The sequence below is a fragment of the Paroedura picta genome, chromosome 9 (genome assembly GCF_049243985.1).
Source record: "Paroedura picta isolate Pp20150507F chromosome 9, Ppicta_v3.0, whole genome shotgun sequence".
In the NCBI taxonomy this organism is placed as follows: domain Eukaryota; kingdom Metazoa; phylum Chordata; class Lepidosauria; order Squamata; family Gekkonidae; genus Paroedura; species Paroedura picta.
The window spans coordinates 80,656,428-80,675,615 of NC_135377.1; positions in this window are offsets into that span (position 1 = coordinate 80,656,428).

Consider the following 19,188-nt stretch of genomic DNA (forward strand, 5'->3'; position numbering starts at 1 on the left):
GTGAGCCATTCCAGTTCTCTCAGAGTTCTCAGCCCCACTTCTCTCAGAGGGTGTCTGTTATGGGGAAAGGGAGAAAAGGCGCTTTTAAACTGCTTACAAACAACTGAGGCCTGCTGGGTGACCGTGGGCCATCCCAGTTCTCTCAGAGCTCTCAGACCCACTTCTCTCATAGGGTGTCTGTTATGAGGAGAGGGAGAAAAGGTGATTTTAAACTGCTTTGAGACAACTGAGGCCTGCTGGGTGACTCTGGTCCATTTCAGTTTTCTCAGAGCTCTCACAGCCTCACATCCCTCACAGGTTGTCTACTGTGGGGAGATGAAGGGAAAATGTGTTTGTAAACTGCTTTGTGATTCCTTTTGGTAGTAAACAACAGGGTACAAATATCCATCTTCTAAGAGGCAACAGTGAAAGAAGCATGTGGGCACATAACATATCAACAGTAAAAAAAATGGAGACAGAAGGAGTAGGGCCACACAACTGGGAGGAATTGGTAGCCAAGTAATCTTCCCCTAAGAAGAGTCTCCAGTCTGATTTTCCCTTCACATATCTGAGGACATGGCTCTGGAAAGCTCATCTGTAACCACTATGCCACAATTCCCAAAGGTCAGTCCTCTCCCACACTCAACGAACATTCCACACCACAGGTTCTTGACACCCATATCTCCACACCCATGGCCTCATTTGCCACCACGCCACCACAACCTCCCACACAACACACATGACAACCCCATGCCCTTACAGACTGGACAAACCCTCCCCTTATTCTGCCAATTTCTCTCCCTTCCCAAAGATTAATTTATGCTTTTTCAAAATCTTGAACAGCTTTAGACATGGAAGCAAAAACAAGATTAGTAATAATTCAAGAAAATGCCTCCGTATCACACAGATGACAAATGATGTGCCTGTAAAAAAATTAATCATAAAATATTTTCCCACTACCGAATTGAAATCTTATGCAAATCAGATGAGAACTTAGAAAAAGCTGATTACATTCCTCCCCATTTTGTATGAATGTGTGTTTAAATACCATGTAATTTTCAACTCACATATCCTAAGGAGGCTTTCTACTTTTTTCTCTCTTTCCTCTCCTATTTATGAAGTGATGTAAAAGTTAAAAAGCTATACCTTTTCATTAAACATTGCCAAAACTTCTACCTTTCCATCTTCGTGATGTTGCCCACCATGAAACCAATGTCAGAAATGCTTAGAACACAGTCCTTTGGGGTCTCTCTCCCTCCCTCTTCTGCCTTGTAAGTTATGGGGGCCTGATGCTACCAGACACAGAGAGTGATTAAGAAGAAGAAGAGCTGTTCTTTTGCACCCCATTTTTCACTAACTGAAGTAGTCTTAAAGCCTTTTCCTTCCTTTCTGCACAACAGACACCTTGTGAGGTAGGTGGAGCTGAGAGAGCTCTAAGGGAACTGCTGTGTGAGAACAGCTTTAAGACAACTGTGACTAGCCCAAGGTCACCCACCTGGCTGCATGTGGAGGAATAGGGAATCAAACCCAGTTCCCCAGATGAAAGATCTCGACTCTTTGCTGCCAGGGTAATAGTGATGGCCACAGGAACGAACAGCTTTAAAAGGGGATTAGGCAGATTCAGAAGGATGAGTCTACTTCTAGCTCTGATGCCCTTGTTCTGATGTTGCCTCCTGGGCTTGGCCTCTGTGTCCTGTTGTTGGCCCTTCAGAGGAACTGGTTGGCCACAGTGTGAGACAGGATGCTGGACTAGAGGGATCACAGGTCTTATTCCACAGGGCTCTTCTGATCTTCCTATAAATGTCTTGGCTTCTCTGCCCTGTTGCTGGCCCTCCAAATGAACTGCTTGGCCACGGGGTGACACAGGATGCTGGACTAGAGGGACCACTTGACTGATCCAGCAGGGCTCTTTTGATGTTCTTATTCTCCAAAACACCTAAAGTCAGTTTCTTTGTATATCTCAAATCTGAGCGGTGAGTGCTGGAAACTGGGAAGGTGGGGAAACAGCTCCTCAAACAGCCTGAGGGTAAGATAAAAGCCATAATTTGGGGTTCTGTAGGGGTCACTGAGTAGTCTAAGATGGCATTCTGTATCCATATTGAATATTGTGCTGCAATCACAGACCTACTACAGTGGCACAGTGTGAACCGACTTTTCAGAATGTTTCGAGGGGAAAGGCAGCCAAGAAAAGAGGAAGGCAAGAAGTCGGGGAGGCATAAAGATAAACATTTAAGCTAAAATAATTAGCTGGGGAGATCTACGGGAAGGCACAAAAGATTTCAACAGGCCTCCTGATGGAAGCAGACTCAGCACGGGGCAGATGGGCTTGTACAAAGACCCTTCTGGCCTGTTAAAAAAAGAATAGCACAGAGGCAAAGGAACGGTGACACACTGTGAGCTCAGAAAAGGTCACGCTCTGTAGGCTGCTGGTAGACCTAAGTACTATGACAAGAATATGCCGTGTGTGTGTGTGTGTGTGTATTTGATTCCTTGCAAGGTAGTTTGGGAAAGGAACCTGGGAAACCCAAAACCATATATTCCGATTTCCTCACTTACAATCTTTAACACTTATTTTTAAGATAGGAAAAAGGAAACGGCTGTTTTGGATTGTCTATTATAATAGCCTATACATCTCCACAACCGTTTGCATGTCCATCATCTTCTCTTGAAATGCACAGTGGTGGGGTGGGGTGGATATCACTTCAGTGGGTACTAGGGATGGGCATGAATTGGCTCACCAACCAAAGTTTCTGATGGACTTTGGCCAGTTTATGGTTTGCAAGTCTAAGTTTGTGGCAGATCAATCGGCATGAATTTTCCATGAACATTCAAGCTCTTTGTACTGATTCACAGTGGTTCTTGAGAGGATACATTTTCAGATAGACTGTCTCCACTCAATCAAAACAACAAAGCAACAAGTGACCAAAGCAACTTCAAAGTGACAGGTTCCCAGTGTGTTTTGTGTGTGTAGCTTGTGCTTTTCAACTTGTGACGAACATTTTCCAAAAGCAGTTTCTTGGAGGTATCTACTTTGGGGGCCCATAACTCAAATCCCTGAAGTCCAGTCTGCACACGACTTAGAGGGCATGTAGACAAGCATAAGGCCCCTTGTGAGTTTGATGCCTCTGGCTTTCATCAGCACCCCTGAATCTATACATTCCTGAACCTGCACCTGTCATTTCCTCAGAAAGTACTTTCCTGGGGATATCTTCTTTGTAACTCAGACCCCTTAAATCCAATAATCACCAAATTTGGAGGGCAGGTATACCGGGAAGTAGGTCAGAGATCTCATGTTGTCTTGGTGTCTCTAGCACACCAGACGGAGGCGTTCTACCACATCACAAACTGAACCTGTTCTTTCAGCACCTAAAAGTTTGTGATCATTTGTGGTTCATAAACTGAGGGCATTTCCGTACATAGCAAAAAATAGTGTTACGCCAGCTGAATGGTGTATCGCTAAATATTATCGCGCTGCCTGGCATTCCTCACCTGGCCATTTTGTAGTCTGCTGCCTTTTCACACTTCTTACATTATGCAAGCACTGTTGGAAATGGCAGAAGAGAGCAACGTGGTTTATACATGACTCTCTTCCACCTGTCAATCAAGCCAGGCAGCCAATCCCCTTTCTCCTTTTTTTTAAAGGTCACGCGATGCCCACCAATTCTTGTTGCTCCAAAAAAAATCTGCCTCCTAAAAAAAAAAAACAGGAGAAGGGAGAGGGAGGCAGGTGCGAGGGTGGGACATTGGAGGCAGATGTAGCATTTCTTTGCCTCCATACCTTTCTTTGGCTGGTGGCCTGCTGGTTGTCTGCTGGGGGAAAGTGTTTTAGGTTGGGGAATCCACTTTATGTGATTCTCCTACTAGTGCTTTAAAAAGGAGGATGTAGCGAGCAGTTTGCTGGCTGGATGAGGGAGGTTGGTGACGTCATGCAGAGCAGCCAAAATATAGCATCTTCGAAAGGTATTTCAGTATATTTATTGCAGGCAGAAAAGCCCTAATAACACCATGAACCACAAACTAAATTGAATCACATTTCCCCCTTTCTAGCAACACACAAGGGAAGAGTCTTTCTCTTTATGGAATCGTCCAATGGCAATCATATCTCCAGTCTTCTCAAAGGAAAATGCACATTTAGTAACTTATCACTAGGAGGTAAAAGACTGCTGCTTCAAGGATCTGGAATTAAAGAATTAAAAGTGAACATAAGCATGAGCAATTGCTTAACACAGAAACATTCTAGGTTACATCTGAGTGACAGTGAGAGGAGGTATACAAGCGGAATAAATAATAATAATAATAATTAGGTAAAGAAAAAAGAGGCCAAAACCTGCAAATGGGGAATTTAATGCTAGCAGTTAGGCTCCCTGGATGCACATGTTTTCATATATATTCTCACCCCATGATAGGTATCATTTAAAACTTTGCACATTAATAGCTTGTTATGAAAAATTCTCTTGTCTGAAACCCAAAAGGAAAAATGTCTCAGATTCTTTTCTAGCAATGCAGATACATCGCTTTGTAACTTTCCTTGCTAATTGTTCATTTGAAGGATGTTCTATAATTATTATTATTTTTAATTATTATTAATTATGGGAACTTACCAAATGCCACCTCTGTTCTTAAATCCTGCAAATGCCTGGTTTTCCAACTACACAAAAAGTAATACCAACTAATTGGTATTTATGTTGTAAACCGCCCTGAGACCTATTGGGAGAAGGGCGGTCTAAAAATTAATTAAATAAATAATAATAATAATAATAATAATAATAATAATAATTGTTATTATTACCAGCATAAGGAAATAGGACATGTGATTTTAGGGTTAACCTCCCCCTCCCAAGACCTACAGGTGGCATTACATGCAAAAAAAAATTCCTTGTTACAAGATTCCTCATTACATAGTTCAGCCAGTCATTGTTAAGGCTGAAAAGCTTCAGACTATTTCTGGATTGCAAAAATAAAATAAAATAACAAGAAGTAAGATAAGTTTCTATTAAGAATGCTTTGTATTTGATTTAATTGAATTTTAACATTTGTAGAAAGAACTTATCATTATAATTTTCTTCTGGATGATACAAATATTCTCTACTAATGTTATTCTTTTTGTACACTCTATTCAGTTGTCAAATTCATTAAAATGTCTCCATCCATTGTGGGGAATCATAGCACAGAAAAATTCCCTATTCACATTTGTAACTCCAGGGGAAACCGGTATTTCAAAAAACTGTCCCACTTCAGTGCTAAATATTAAATGTTGGCATAAAAATCTCATCACATTCAGAAAATGTTACAAGAAAGCGATTGTATTTCTTATTCTAATTTCCTTTCTTCTTATTATTTCAACATCCTTCTTAAAACCATGGTAGAATTTATTTCACCCTGCCTCATCTTGACAGTGCTTTTTTATTCAAAAGTTTAATTTGAAACGCAGGCATGAGGGATGATGACGGAAATGCTGAACAGAAACTGGAAAGACAAATCAGGGATATTCAGATACCCATGTGCTCAGATACAGTTTTGTTTGTGTAGCGTTGTGCAAATAAAGGTAAAGGTAAAGGTATCCCCTGTGCAAGCACCGGGTCATGTCTGACCCTTGGGGTGACGCCCTCTAGCGTTTTCATGGCGGACTCAATACAGGGTGGCCTTGCCAGTGCCTTCCCCAGTCATTACCGTTTACCCCCCAGCAAGCTGGGTACTCATTTTACCGACCTCGGAAGGATGGAAGGCTGAGTCGACCTTGAGCCGGCTGCTGGGATTGAACTCCCAGCCTCATGGGCAAAGCTTTCAGACGGCTGCCTTACCACTCTGCGCCACAAGAGGCTCTTTTTGTGCAAATGCCCATGTACTTATGCTATCTTTCCATCAGAGCATTTCTAGAATGGAGACTATGTTGAAATTTGGTACAGAAGTCATATTATTAAAAGGAAATTTTGGATTAAGAGCCATACCATATTAGAATCAATGCTGTATGTTAAATTTCCTGTGCATTCTGAATCTATGTTGTTAAGTGTAATGCCAGATAATATTTCTCAGTAGGTGCAAGTTTTTTTTTCTTTCATGCTACAACTGCAGTCAGAATTGTTCTGGCAAAAGGTTTGCAAAGGCACAGAAACGTCGACAGTAAGGGACTAGCTAGATAAACTTTCTGAACTATCAAAAATGGCAAAATTGACCAGTTTGATCAATGGTAAATCTCCTGAAGATTTTTAAGAACAATGGCAGCATTATCCAGAGGACATGCACGAGTAGAAACAAACTAGGGGCCAGGCCGCACAAGCAGGTTGCAAGATGAAGAATGCAGTTTTGGGGAAAACATGTCAGATGAGGTGGTCCACCAGGTATGAAGCTCCTAGATGATTTAGGAAATGGGCAGTATATAAATCTAAATAAAAAAATAAAATAAAGGTAATTGCCACCCCCTTGGATTTGATCTGGAACTCAAACAGCAACCAGTGCACCTATTTGAAAACAGGATAGATATAATCTCTGCATGGAGATCAGTACTCTGCCTTCAAGGGCAGCCCTACAGAGAGAACATTACAGTAATTCAAGTGGCATGAATCATTGTGGCTAGTCTAAATGGGACAAATATGGAGACAGTGTGTAGGCTTGGTGCAAATAGAAAAGTGATGTCTCACCACTGATGGCACCTGCTTGTCCAGGGACAAGGAGGAGTTATGCCAAACCTGCAAGCTCCTGAGTCCACTAATGAAAACTGGACCCATCAAGAACCAGGAGCTGAAGGCCCTCTGGAGCTCCAGACCTTCCCAGCCAGATGATTTCCATCTTAGATTAATTTAACTTCAGCCAGTTCTGCTTCAACCAGCGAATCACAGCCTCAAGGCACTGCTTAGTCTGCTTGCTTATCCAGCAGGAAAAAGACCTGGGTGTCATCTGCATGTTGGTGACATCCAACTGCATCTCCCTCCCTCTCCCCCCTCTCTCTCCCTCCCTCTGTCCCTCCCTTCCACTCTTTCTTTCTCCCTCCCTCCCACTCTCACTTTCTCCCTCCTTGCCTCCCTCCCTCCCACTCTCTCTCCCTCTCTCCCTCCCTCTGTCCCTCCCTTCCACTCTCTCTTTCTCCCTCCCTCCCACTCTCACTTTCTCCCTCCTTGCCTCCCTCCCTCCCTCCCTCTCCCCCCTCTCTCTCCCTCCCTCTGTCCCTCTCTCCCACTCTCTCTCCCTCCCTCCCACTCTCAGTTTCTCCCTCCTTGCCTCCCTCCCTCCCTCCCTCCCTCCCTCCCACTCTCTCTCTCTCTCTCTCTCTCTCTCTCTCTCTCCTCTCTGTATCTATGTATAAAAATTACACGGGGGAGAGACTTGCCCCTTGCAGAACCACACACTCAAGGGAATGCTTGGTGGAGCACTCCTCCCTAGCCACTACCTTCTGGTCGACTCCTTGAAGGAACAAACCTGACTGCCATTTAAAGTTTAATATACATTTGCACAGTCTGAGAGCAATGGAACCTGCATTCTTTGAATATTGTATACGGCACTGGTCAGAGCACACCTGGAGTGCTGTGTGCAGCTCAGGAGGCCTCACTTCAAGAAGGATGTAGATAAAATTGAAAGGGTACAGAGGAGAGCGATGAGGATGATCTGGGGCCAAGGGACCAAGCCCTATGAAGATAGGTTGAGGGACTTGGGAATGTTCAGCCTGGAGAAAAGGAGGTTGAGAGGGGACATGATAGCCCTCTTTAAGTATTTGAAAGGTTGTCACTTGGAGGAGGGTAGGATGCTGTTTCTGCTGGCTGCAGAGGAGAGGACACGCAGTAATGGGTTTAAACTTCAAGTACAACGATATAGGCTAGATATCAGGAAAAAATTTTTCACAGTCAGAGTAGTTCAGCAGTGGAATAGGCTGCCTAAGGAGGTGGTGAGCTCCCCCTCACTGGCAGTCTTCAAGCAAAGGTTGGATACACACTTTTCTTGGATGCTTTAGGACAGTGGTCCCCAACCTTTTTATCACCGGGGACCACTCAACGCTTGAGAATTTTACTGAGGCCTGGTGAGGGGGGGTAGTTTACTCCTCCACTCTCAACCACTGCCCCAATGGTAATGTTTAAACATCCCTTCAAAATAAGATACAGACATGCCACAACCATGAACATAAAGAACATTTTATTTTCATGGAAATTTTAACTCATGACAATGGGAACCCTGAGCTTGTTTCTCTGCAACGAGATGATGGGAGACAATGACACCCGAAGTGTGATGTAAAGGGCCAGGGGGGGGAGGGAGAAGGCGTCCTTCGGGGCCCACCTCCAATTAGTCAAAGGACCACATGTGGTCCGCAGCCCACAGGTTGGGGATCGCTACTTTACGATGCTTAGGGCTGATCCTGCGTTGAGCAGGGGGTTGGACTAGATGGCCTGTATGGCCCCTTCCAACTCTATGATTCTATGATTCTATGATTCTATTATTCTAATATGTGTGCTTAAAATTTTTCGAAAACCCACATGCATCCTAATGTTTTTGCCACATAGGATATATGGAATGCCTTAGGACCTACCTGCCTTGGAACTGGCAGATGTTTACATGTCATTGTGTGCCTGTAAAAAGAAGGCTTTGGGGGCCAAAACAGGTTTGGTCCAGTTGTAACATAGTTCAAGGTTATTGTATCAACCTATATAGAGTTATTGGTTCAAGGATTTTAACCTAGAAATATTGAAATGAATCAGGTTATATAGATTTGGGACTTTTGCGTTCAAATACTTGTCAGGTCAAAGACAAAATTGTGCCAAAGTTTTCAAAACATAGTTTTAGTGTACCCTGTAACAAATACGTATATTTTGTTCAATTTGTTTCTCAGAAAAAAATGTTTTCTCTCTCTCATCCTTTGGGCATCAAACGTTGTTGTTTCCTAGGGTTGGGTATCTCCCCTCCCACCTCTGTTTTGCTTTGGCGTTAAGATTGTGCAGGTCTTAAGAGTTACTCCCTTAAAAAATGGGGGGGGGGGAATCTAGTGTGCAGTGTCAAAGTTTATTGTTACAATCAAAATCATAAGAAACCATAGCAGTATGGTCAGAAGGCATAGGCCAGTTAAGACATAAAAAACTAAAACTTAAAATGATCTTGTTTCAAGACATCATATTTTTATGGCAGTAGTGCAAAACTTAGGAAGCTGATTTGTCACATGAGCACCCCCCCCCCCCCCATGGCTTAGCAGCCTCTTGCCTTGGTCTATATCCAACATCGTGGAAACCTTTTAAGTAATGGATTGATGAATTTGCCTCAAATATCCACACAGGCAGAGCAGTGGAACAGCATGCGTTCTAGTGTCAAGGTGTATTGCTACAGTCGTTCAGACCAAGTGATGAATGTACAGTGTCATAATTGTGATGAAAGAAGCAATATTAGGTAAATTATGTGACACTCCATTGGAATTAAATGGTAAACGAGTACAAGTATACCCCTCTTGTTCCTCCAAAAAAGAAGAAAGTTAAACTAAAGTCAAATGTCAGATCAGAATACTTTTATTAGCATAAGCGAAATCAGCATACAAGAAATAGTAAACATTTAAGTAGATACCATTTCCATAAAACATTGACCTTGGCTATTGTTATAATAAACACTGGGTCTTTGTCACTTAATATAACATTTAACCAGTGTTTCTTATCTGCACAAATAAATTTCAGTTTCTTCATGTACTCAGCCAGAGAATGACGAAGCTGTGCAAATCTGGGACATTCCAGAAGTATGTGACATAGTGAATCTAGGACATTACACCCATCAAAATGGAGTCAGAGAAAGAGATTCACAGGAATGTGAGAGTTTTACCAATTGCTCCCAAAGCTGGCTGAACAACCCTAACATAGCTAAGACAACCAATTATACAAGATAGAAAGCAGAACAGGAAAGGAAATGGCAAAAGCAAATGGTTTTAACAAAGAGTCTACTCCCACATTGTGGTTGAGGGGAAAATATTCAGTTTTGAGAACAGATAGCCTCTTAAGGGACATGCATCCAAAATCTGGGGATACCTTGGCATGGTTTTGTGTGAAAAATAACTATCCCAGAATCAAGGAGAGAGGATCTCAAGAGCTGGGTGTCTATAGACAGTAGCTAGGTTATTAATTTGAATATAACCAGGATGTAAATTATCTTGAGCTTTTTGTAAGGTCACAATCAAAATGTAATAATAAATAAAATAAACTCTTTCACCAATAGAGTTCCCTTTTGATTAAATCCAGAATAGAAGGTGTGAACTATAAGATTAAGATGGTAGAAAAAGCACAAAGAATTATTAATCAAATCATTTCATTATAGGCTGTTCTCTAGATTGACCGTCAATCACTGTCTTCGATTTATATGTTTTACTTTTAATTGTTCTGGAAATATAACTCATAATAATGGAGTTAATGCATAGAAAGTATTTCGTGAACTTGCAAAATGAGGAAGCCTTTTAAAAACAAATTTAGAAAATGCTAATTTAACCATGTTACTAGGAGCACGTAACGTTAATAATTGGTTTGTTAGGTATTTTATGTGTAGCTCCTTCAACATGTAAAGGGCAGGTGTAGCCATCTATGTTAATGACTATTTCTTTAAAGTAAGCAACATAATGTATATCCAGATCCTAATGATTTTTTTTAAACCATAGGAATTACATATGCTTTCAATACATATCAGAACTTCTTTAACAAAGAAAATCCCCAGAAGATAATTTCAAACATCGCGGAAGAAAAATGATACTTGAAGGAAATTTCAATTTGGTGATGAATAGTTTTCTGGAAAAATGAAAACGTATGGAAATAATGTGAGTTCAAACATTTAGATCCTTAAAGATGTTTCGCTTGTTAAGAATCTGAGACGTCTTCTGCACAACCGATTAGGCTGCGATCACCACTTGTTTGCAAGCAGGTCTAAATCCCACTTTTGTGTGGAATTGGGTTTGCTCTGGAGTGGGCCCAGGCCTGACCTCCGTTGCCCCGCAGCAAGGGGACACGGAGATATCTGCATTCCCTCTTTTGCTGTGGGATCCAACAGTGTGTGTGTCGGGGCAGAGTCCTGTGTAAGGGGGAAAACTCGTGCTGTCCCCTGTCGCACAATAAAACAGAGTCCAGGAGCACCTTTAAGACCAACAAAGATTTATACAAGGCGTGAGCTTTCGAGTGCAAGCACAGTTAGTCTGACAAAGAGTGCTTGCACTCGAAAGCTCACACCCTGAATAAATCTTTGTTGGTCTTAAAGGTGCTACTGGACTCTGATTTTATTGTGCCATTTCAGACGAACACGGCTACTCATTTGAATCTGTCCCCTGGTGGTCATCGCTCTCCCCTCCCCCCCCAAGCATTACTTCTGTCATCTACCCTTGCGACCTTTACAACAACAACACATGTCTGATCGTGTTTACAACATGATTCCAAAGTAATGAAATATCAACACCCCCCCCCCCATTAACAGTTGGTTGGCACCTTTGCTTCTTTCTCTTTTTTCTTGGATTTAGTGAGGTTGGGGACAGTCTGTGTGTGTGTGGGGGGGATGGCGTGATAAAACAGCCCACATTTTTATACTGTTGTTTGTGTTGTAACTGTTTTGTGATCATGGTGATTTTTTCTTTGAAAAATATTTTGGACTTGGAGGGACTTGGTGAGTTTTCACCATGTGACAATGATTGGCAAGAAAAACAGAAGGTTTTTACTTCCTCTCCGTTGGCTGTCTGGTGTGTACAGGAATCCTGGGGGCAAACGGGGGAGAGCAAGGCAAGGGCTCCCCAGCTTTGTCAGAAAAGATGAGGAGAGCCAGGCCGCAGCAAAGAAACAAGGGGCAGTGTGGCATTACGGCTGGGTGAGTCTTCCATGTGAAAAAAGTCCAAAAGAAGGACACTATCTGTTTATGAATCTGCAAACCAATCTCTTTTATATGCTGGCTATATTTCAGTGACCTTGGACTTGACATTTGATAAAAGGTCAGCTAACCACTGGCATTTTTATTTTAATTCAGATTTATTAAATGACTCTGAAGTTAGGATGAGATTACAAAATCACCTGAAAGAATTGCATTAGTTGAATACAGAGCCTTCTACTTGTCCTATAATGTAGCGATCCCCAACCTGTGGGCTGCGGATCACATGTGGTCCTTCGACTAATTGGAGGTGGGCCCCGAAGGACGCCTTCTCCCCCCCCCCCGGCCCTTTACAACACACTTCGGGTGTCATTGTCTCCCATCACTCCCAGATGGGACTATTTCATTGCAGAGAAACAAGCTCAGGGTTCCCATTGATTTGTCATTGTCATGAGTTAAAATTTCCATGAAAATAAAATGTTCCTTATGTTCATTGTTGTGGCGTGTCTGTATCTTATTTTGAAGGGATGTTTAAACATTACCGTAGCGATCAGAGAGTGTTAGGGCAGTGGTTGAGAGTAGAGGAGTAAACTACCCCCCCCCCCCACCGGCCTCAGTAAAAGGCGTTGAGTGCTCCCCGGTGAGTGGTCCCTGGTGATAAAAAGGTTGGGGACCACTGCTATAATGATTTGAGAGGCAAGAAGGGCCTTCAGTTTATATTTAAAAGAAAAGATGAGAAAAGACCAGATGTGATAGATAAAGTCAAGATTTTATAATGTAGACATTGTATATACAGATAATGGCAAAATATAGTGGTTAGAGTCATGGACTGGGATCTTGACAACGTTGTCATGAAGCTGCCTCAGTCACTGTGGGTCAGTCAAATTCTTTCAGCCTGGCTGAACCTTCTTGACAGGATTGTCATGAGGGTAAAAAACGGGAAAAGGAGAATGACGTACGCTGCCCTGAGGTTGTTGGAGTAGATAAGATTTAGATCAGGGGTAGTCAAACTGCGGCCCTCCAGATGTCCATGGACTACAATTCCCAGGAGCCCCTGCCAGCATTCGCTGGCAGGGGGCTCTTGGGAATTGTAGTCCATGGACATCTGGAGGGCCGCAGTTTGACAACCCCTGATTTAGATGAACAAGAGCAAGCTCTTTGGCGTAGGCCCAGGACTTCTTTACTACAAATCCCTCCCCCCCAATCACAGAAGGACAGCTGTCCCAGACTTGGATCTGCTCTCACACAAACTACCAATGCTCTAATATGAGAACAGCCCATCAAGTCATCCATTATCACAATTATTCTAATGTATCTAAGTCCATTACTTCCATGGCGGTAATCCCTAGTATCCTAAACGAAGGTGAAGTTTCTGCAGTTAGCCATGGGATCTTGCAAGACAGGGGTAGTCAACCTGTGGTCCTCCAGATGTTCATGGACTACAATTCCCATGAGCCCCTGCCAGCAAACGCTGGCAGGGGCTCGTGGGAATTGTAGTCCATGAACATCTGGAGGACCACAGGTTGACTACCCCTGTTGTAAGGGATTACCATGAACATTTTCTCTTTGGGTAATTCCTATTTTGACAGGACACTGAGCCATCACACACACACACACACACACACACACACAGCCCAATTCTTTGTGGAGGCAGCCGCTGATCTAATCTCTGCAATTGCAAGGGACTGGGGAGCTGCTGGGCTTCGTTTCGACTGCAGCTTTTAAATGGTGCCATAAACATATTAATGATGAGTGAATCACAGAGCAGTGCAATGGTTATTACGCTATTAAGCTGGTGGCAATGTCAAATGCATTAATGATTAGGAGATAATAAGGCAGATGAAAGACGATGAGTAAAGAGGGAGGGTTTCATTGAGGAAAACAGCTATGGGGGGCAGGCATTTTACATTTGTTTTCTTTGTTGATCCTGATTGATGGCTGGAAACACATTTGTAGCCTGACCTCATTTTTGTAACGTGTCTTTGCTTTAAAAAACAAGATAATGATATTTTAAAAGGCAGAAAATAAAAGGGGGGAAGTACATAACAAATCACATAATCAAAAATCACATAAAATCAAAAACTGCCATGAGCCATTTTTTGGGGGGGTGGTATAAAAATTTTAACATAAATAAAATAAATAATAGAAATTAATGATATGCTACCAGGTATAGAATGATCAGTCACAAGTGGCCAACCAGTTCCTTTGGAGGGCCAACAACTGGGCAGAGAGCCTGAGGCCTTCATAACAACATAAGAAGAGTCCTGCTGTATCAGACCAGGCTCCATCTAGTCCAGCCTCCTGTTTCAAACAGTGGCCAGCCTTCTTGTTACTTCTTCTTAACCTTGGTGGAGCAGGTTGTCCTCTCAGTTGTCCTCTCAATTGGTGGAACAGGTTGTCCTCTCAGCCAATACACTGCTGTGGATGCAGCTGGATTTTTTGCCTTGTTTATATGTTTCCACTCTTGGTGATTGGTGGCTGTAATTTTGGTCATATGGATAGTCAACTGCTGGTTTCAGCCATGTTTTCTTTGGTGCTAGTCATTGGATCTTCCATGCAGTTGGTCGTTCTCGCCAGAGGAGTTTATGGGGCAGTCTGCTGGTGTTCATTCTGCAGACATGGCCAAACCATTGCAGTCTGCACTTTTGGATTTGTTCTTTAATTTGTGTCTGGTTGTTACATTTTGTCCAAATTGTCTCATTTCATTTATGATCACATAGAAAGACCTGGAATCTGCCGCAAGCCTCACATTTGGAATATCTCGAGTTTCTTTATGTCAGGTTTTATTAAAGTCCATGTTTCTGATCCACACAGGAGGATTGGCAGGATTAGTGTCCAGAAGAGACGAACTTTGGCCTTGAGAGAGATGCTTGTCTTCTTCCAGAGGCACCATTTGAGTGTGGCAAATGCTGATGTTGCTTGGCCAATCCTATTGTGGGCTTCAGTGGTAGATGACCATTTCTTTTCTTGTACCAATGAGCCTAAGTATTTAAGTTCTTTGACTTCCTCATTTTGGGCTCCATTGAAGTTATATTTCTTGATGAGCCATCTGTGGTTATGACTTTGGTTTTGTCCACATTTATTTTTAAGCCATAAGATTGGGTGATGCAGGCAATGCCATAGAGGATGTTAGTAACCTCTATGTCTATCGACAAATATGGCACTATCATCTACAAACATTAGATCTATCACAAAGTTGTTTTGGCTATACTGAACTCCACTTTTCTCATAATGGCATCAATTACCATGTTAAAAATTAGGGGAGAGATCACATCTCCTTAGCGCACTCCAGTCTGGATGGTGAACTCTGTTATCAGTGGCCATCTGATATCAGTGGCTATCAGTTGCCAGCCAGTTCCTCAGGACAGCCAAAAACAGGACAAGGAGGCTGAGGCCTTCTCCTGAGATTGCCACCTGACCCTGGGATTCACAGGATTAGTGCCTCTGAATATGGAGGTTTCCTGCAGTCACCATGGCCAGTAACTACTGATACATGGATCCTCAATGAATCTACCTAATTCCTTTTGGAAGTTATTTATTCATGTGGCCATCACAATATTCACTAGCAGTGAATTCTGCATTTTAATCACTCTCTGTGTAAAGTAGCATTTCCTTTTATCCATCCTGATCCTACTGCCCATCAGCTTTATTGGATGTCCTCAAGAGAACTCAGTTCTCTTACCTTCAAAAGGTCTTATTTAATCTCTGTACCACTTAATGTGTCATGTACTATGCTACAGTTCTTTCTGGCGGTTCCAGATTTCTAAAATCCTAATATGTTGGTTCTTGAAGCTCCTGTCCATCTAGTGTGCTGACTCATTTTGAGTAATCCACCTTGAGTACCTGTGAGAAAGGCAAATTTTAAAAAACAAACAAATAATGGCTTGGGGTATCTTCCTTGCAATTCCTTTTCGCCTATCTCCGCGTGCTGTTGTAGCATACTAACTCAGAAACAAAGGAAGCATAAGGTTTTCCCTATCTCCCCTGCTTTCTAATTGGTGCTTCAAGTTGCTTCAAGTTTGAATTTAATGTCAATTAATAGCAAAGTACATTTGCTGTTAGTTGCACCAAGAAGCTCAATTGTACACACAGGGACACATCATTTCCCAGCCTTTCAAGTACCCAAGCCAAATCACCCTCTTTTAAAAAGTTACAATTTTGTGCTCTGACTGTCATCTATCTCAGTAATTATCTGACTGTTCAAAACCCTTTGAGGCTGTTCAGCTCTGTGCCATCATTGGTGAGAGAATAAAACCCTTTGCTCAAAATTAGACTTTGTATTTTGCTTCCAGCAGAACTAACCAATTCCATGGAAAGTGTAGAAAACCATTCCCTCTGTACGAGGGGGTGTTATGGTTAAGAACAACCTATGTCACTGGATATTATGGGGAGGGGGGAATTCCGGCTGACCTGGTGGAAGGAAAAAGTGTCCTTAAGTTGCACTGGCTTATGAGAACCCTTAGGTTCTTGAGGCAAGAGATGTTCAGAGGTGGTTTTTCCATTACCTGCCTCTTTGTAGTGACCCTTGACTTCCTTGGTGGTCGACCTGGCTTAGGTTCTGAGATCCGATGAAGAAGAAGAAGAAGAAGAAGAAGAAGAAGAAGAAGAAGAAGAAGAAGAAGAAGAAGAAGAGTTGGTTCTTATACGCCGCTTTTCTCTACCCGAAGGAGGCTCAAAGCGGCTTACAGTTGCCTTCCCATTCCTCTCCCCACAACAGACACCCTGTGAGATGGGTGAGGCTGAGAGAGCCCTGATATCACTGCTCGGTCAGAACAGTTTTATCAGTGCCGTGGCGAGCCCAAGGTCACCCAGCTGGTTGCATGTGGGGGAGTGCAGAATCGAACCTGGCATGCCAGATTAGAAGACCGCGCTCCTAACCAGTACACCAAACTGAGAACAGGATAGCCTGGGCCAGTTAGGTTAGAGCCAACTGACTGGATCTACTATTATCTGATGAACTGCACATGAAATACTAGGGAGATTATTCTCTCTCTTGCCTTCAGTTTCCTGAATTATATATATAATTATATAATCATATAATAATTATATGTATATTGAGTGATTTATTCCATTCTTAAAAGAAATAGTCTTTTTAATTTAATTTTCATTAATTAATTATTCTTCGGACTTCTCTGCTGTCACTCCTAGGGTCGTTCGCTCAATGTGGCTCACAATGCTCAATATACAATAAAGTTAAATACATTATGTGGCTCACAATGCTCAATATACAATAAAGTTACAATAAAGTTAAATACATTAAAACCACCCATAAAATAGCCCAACAGCAACATAATGCAGAACATAACAATAGCAAACTGCAGTTAAACCAAGCTGTCATCTTCCAGCAGCATGAGGCATCTAGATTTCGAGGTTTCAAGGGCCCCCAAGATGGAATATGTCACTGTCCTGGCCTGAATGAAACACCTGGAGGAAGAGCTCCATCTTGCAGTCCCTGTGGAACTGAGTCAGTTCCATCAAAGCTCCAATGCATCTGAGAGACCGCCTCCGTGCCTATACTCCCAGAAGAGCTCTACACCCCACTGTGGATCCCTGGCCCTAATGAGGCAGGTTGGACCTCAACAAGGGCCAGGGCCTTTTCAGTCCTGGCCCCCATCTGGTGGAATGAGCTTCCTGAAGAGATCAGGGCCCTGCCAGAACTTCCACTGTTCTGCAGGGCCTGCAAAAGGGAGCTCCTCTATCAGGCATTTGCTTGAGGCTGACTGACCCATAACATCTACAACTCCCCCCCACCCCATACTGAGAGGTCGAACCTACCAAGGGAGTGTCAAAGTTATTGTTGAAATACTGTTCTAGTTGGTATGTTATTGTTATTGTTATATTGTTATATTAATATTGATAGTATTCTATGTAAATACTCCAAAATGTTTTATGTAAAACCGCCCAGAGCCGTAGGGAAGGGCGGTATAAAAATCTAAACTAACTAACTAACTAACTAACTAACTAACTAACTAACTCTTCCGGGAGCTCACTGCACCAGGTAGGAGCCAGGCCCAAAAAGGCCCTGGCCTGGGTGGAAGCCAGATGGACTTCTCTCGGGCTGCGGACAACCAATCCATTGGTGCTGGAAGAGCAAAGAGGTCTCTGGGGGTCATAGGCAATAAGGTAATCCATTAGATACTCTTTGGTTGCTTTAGGGCAGAATGAAATAGAAGCATGTGCTGACTCCTCCCTCCCTCTCTGTTGATGGATCCTACCACCTAAACAAAATGGCAGGGCTGTCTTTGGTTTCACCTGTAATATTTTGCTTAGAATGCTACCATAGAAAATGGAAGCATATTCAGAGCTACCCCTGCCCCTTGGCTAGCATGTGGTTCAACTGGACCCAAATGGCAGCCCCACGTTGGGTTCTTATCACCCGCGTGGTAGCACTGAGACCAACTTAGCTTGTGTTTGAACATCATTTCCTGAGCCTCGATTGGCCTCACTGGCTGCCATGGGTAGAGGCTGAGGAATCCATCTTGCATGAGTTAGCCTTGATAGATAAGAAAGTTCAAACAAGCTATGGGGATGCCATTTTGTGCAGCAGGCATGTATCTTCTGTAACATGTAATTCTGCCGATAGATTTAATGGTGATAATTACAGTCACAGTCACCGCTTCACTCTCTAGTCTTTGGACTCACATTCTATAAGGAACGACTTGTAAAAGTCAAGCAGAATCTTCTGATTATTTAAACTTCTGCAGGACGTGTCACAAACCCAGGATCAATTATTAACTAAAGTGTACCAGTGCATGATAAAGCTAATAGGATAGAGTTCTTTTTTTAAAGGTATTAGATACAGTAAATCAAAGCTAATGAAGCAAACATTGGTGGTTTTATGCTGTAGGTTCTAATTAGGAAGTCTGTTAATGAAATTGGGGCATTTAGTTAATTGCTGTGAACAATTATTTTCAAATTAAGGCTTGCAATTAAAATCCATGATTAAACTCTGAGAACATGCTTTTTTTCTCAGTGGCGTAGAAAAAGCAGCTTGCTCAATGGATTATGCATTGTAGTCTACACTGTAAAAAAAAAAACCTATTGATTAAGATAAATCAGTTACCACACCTGATTTGATGGCTTGCTGATGATTGATAAGAAATGCAGAACAAGATAAAAATCATAATGGCCTCCAAGAGCCAGGAGAGAACAGGAAAGCCTACAAAGTTTCTATGGCAAAGAAATTCTTTGAGTTTCAGTATTCAGATCTGGGTTGAGAATGTTAACGAAAGCACACTGCATCGCTATTAGAAGCAGCATAATGTAGATGTGCTCACCAGCCATATTTGCTCCCTCGCTTAAAAACTTTTCTTCATATTCACAGCTGCTTAATGGTTTTCCAACAAGTATCCTCTCAAAGTTTTACCTGTAAGGATGCAAAGTCAATTGTATCATTTTGACAAGCATCACTGGCAGCCAAAG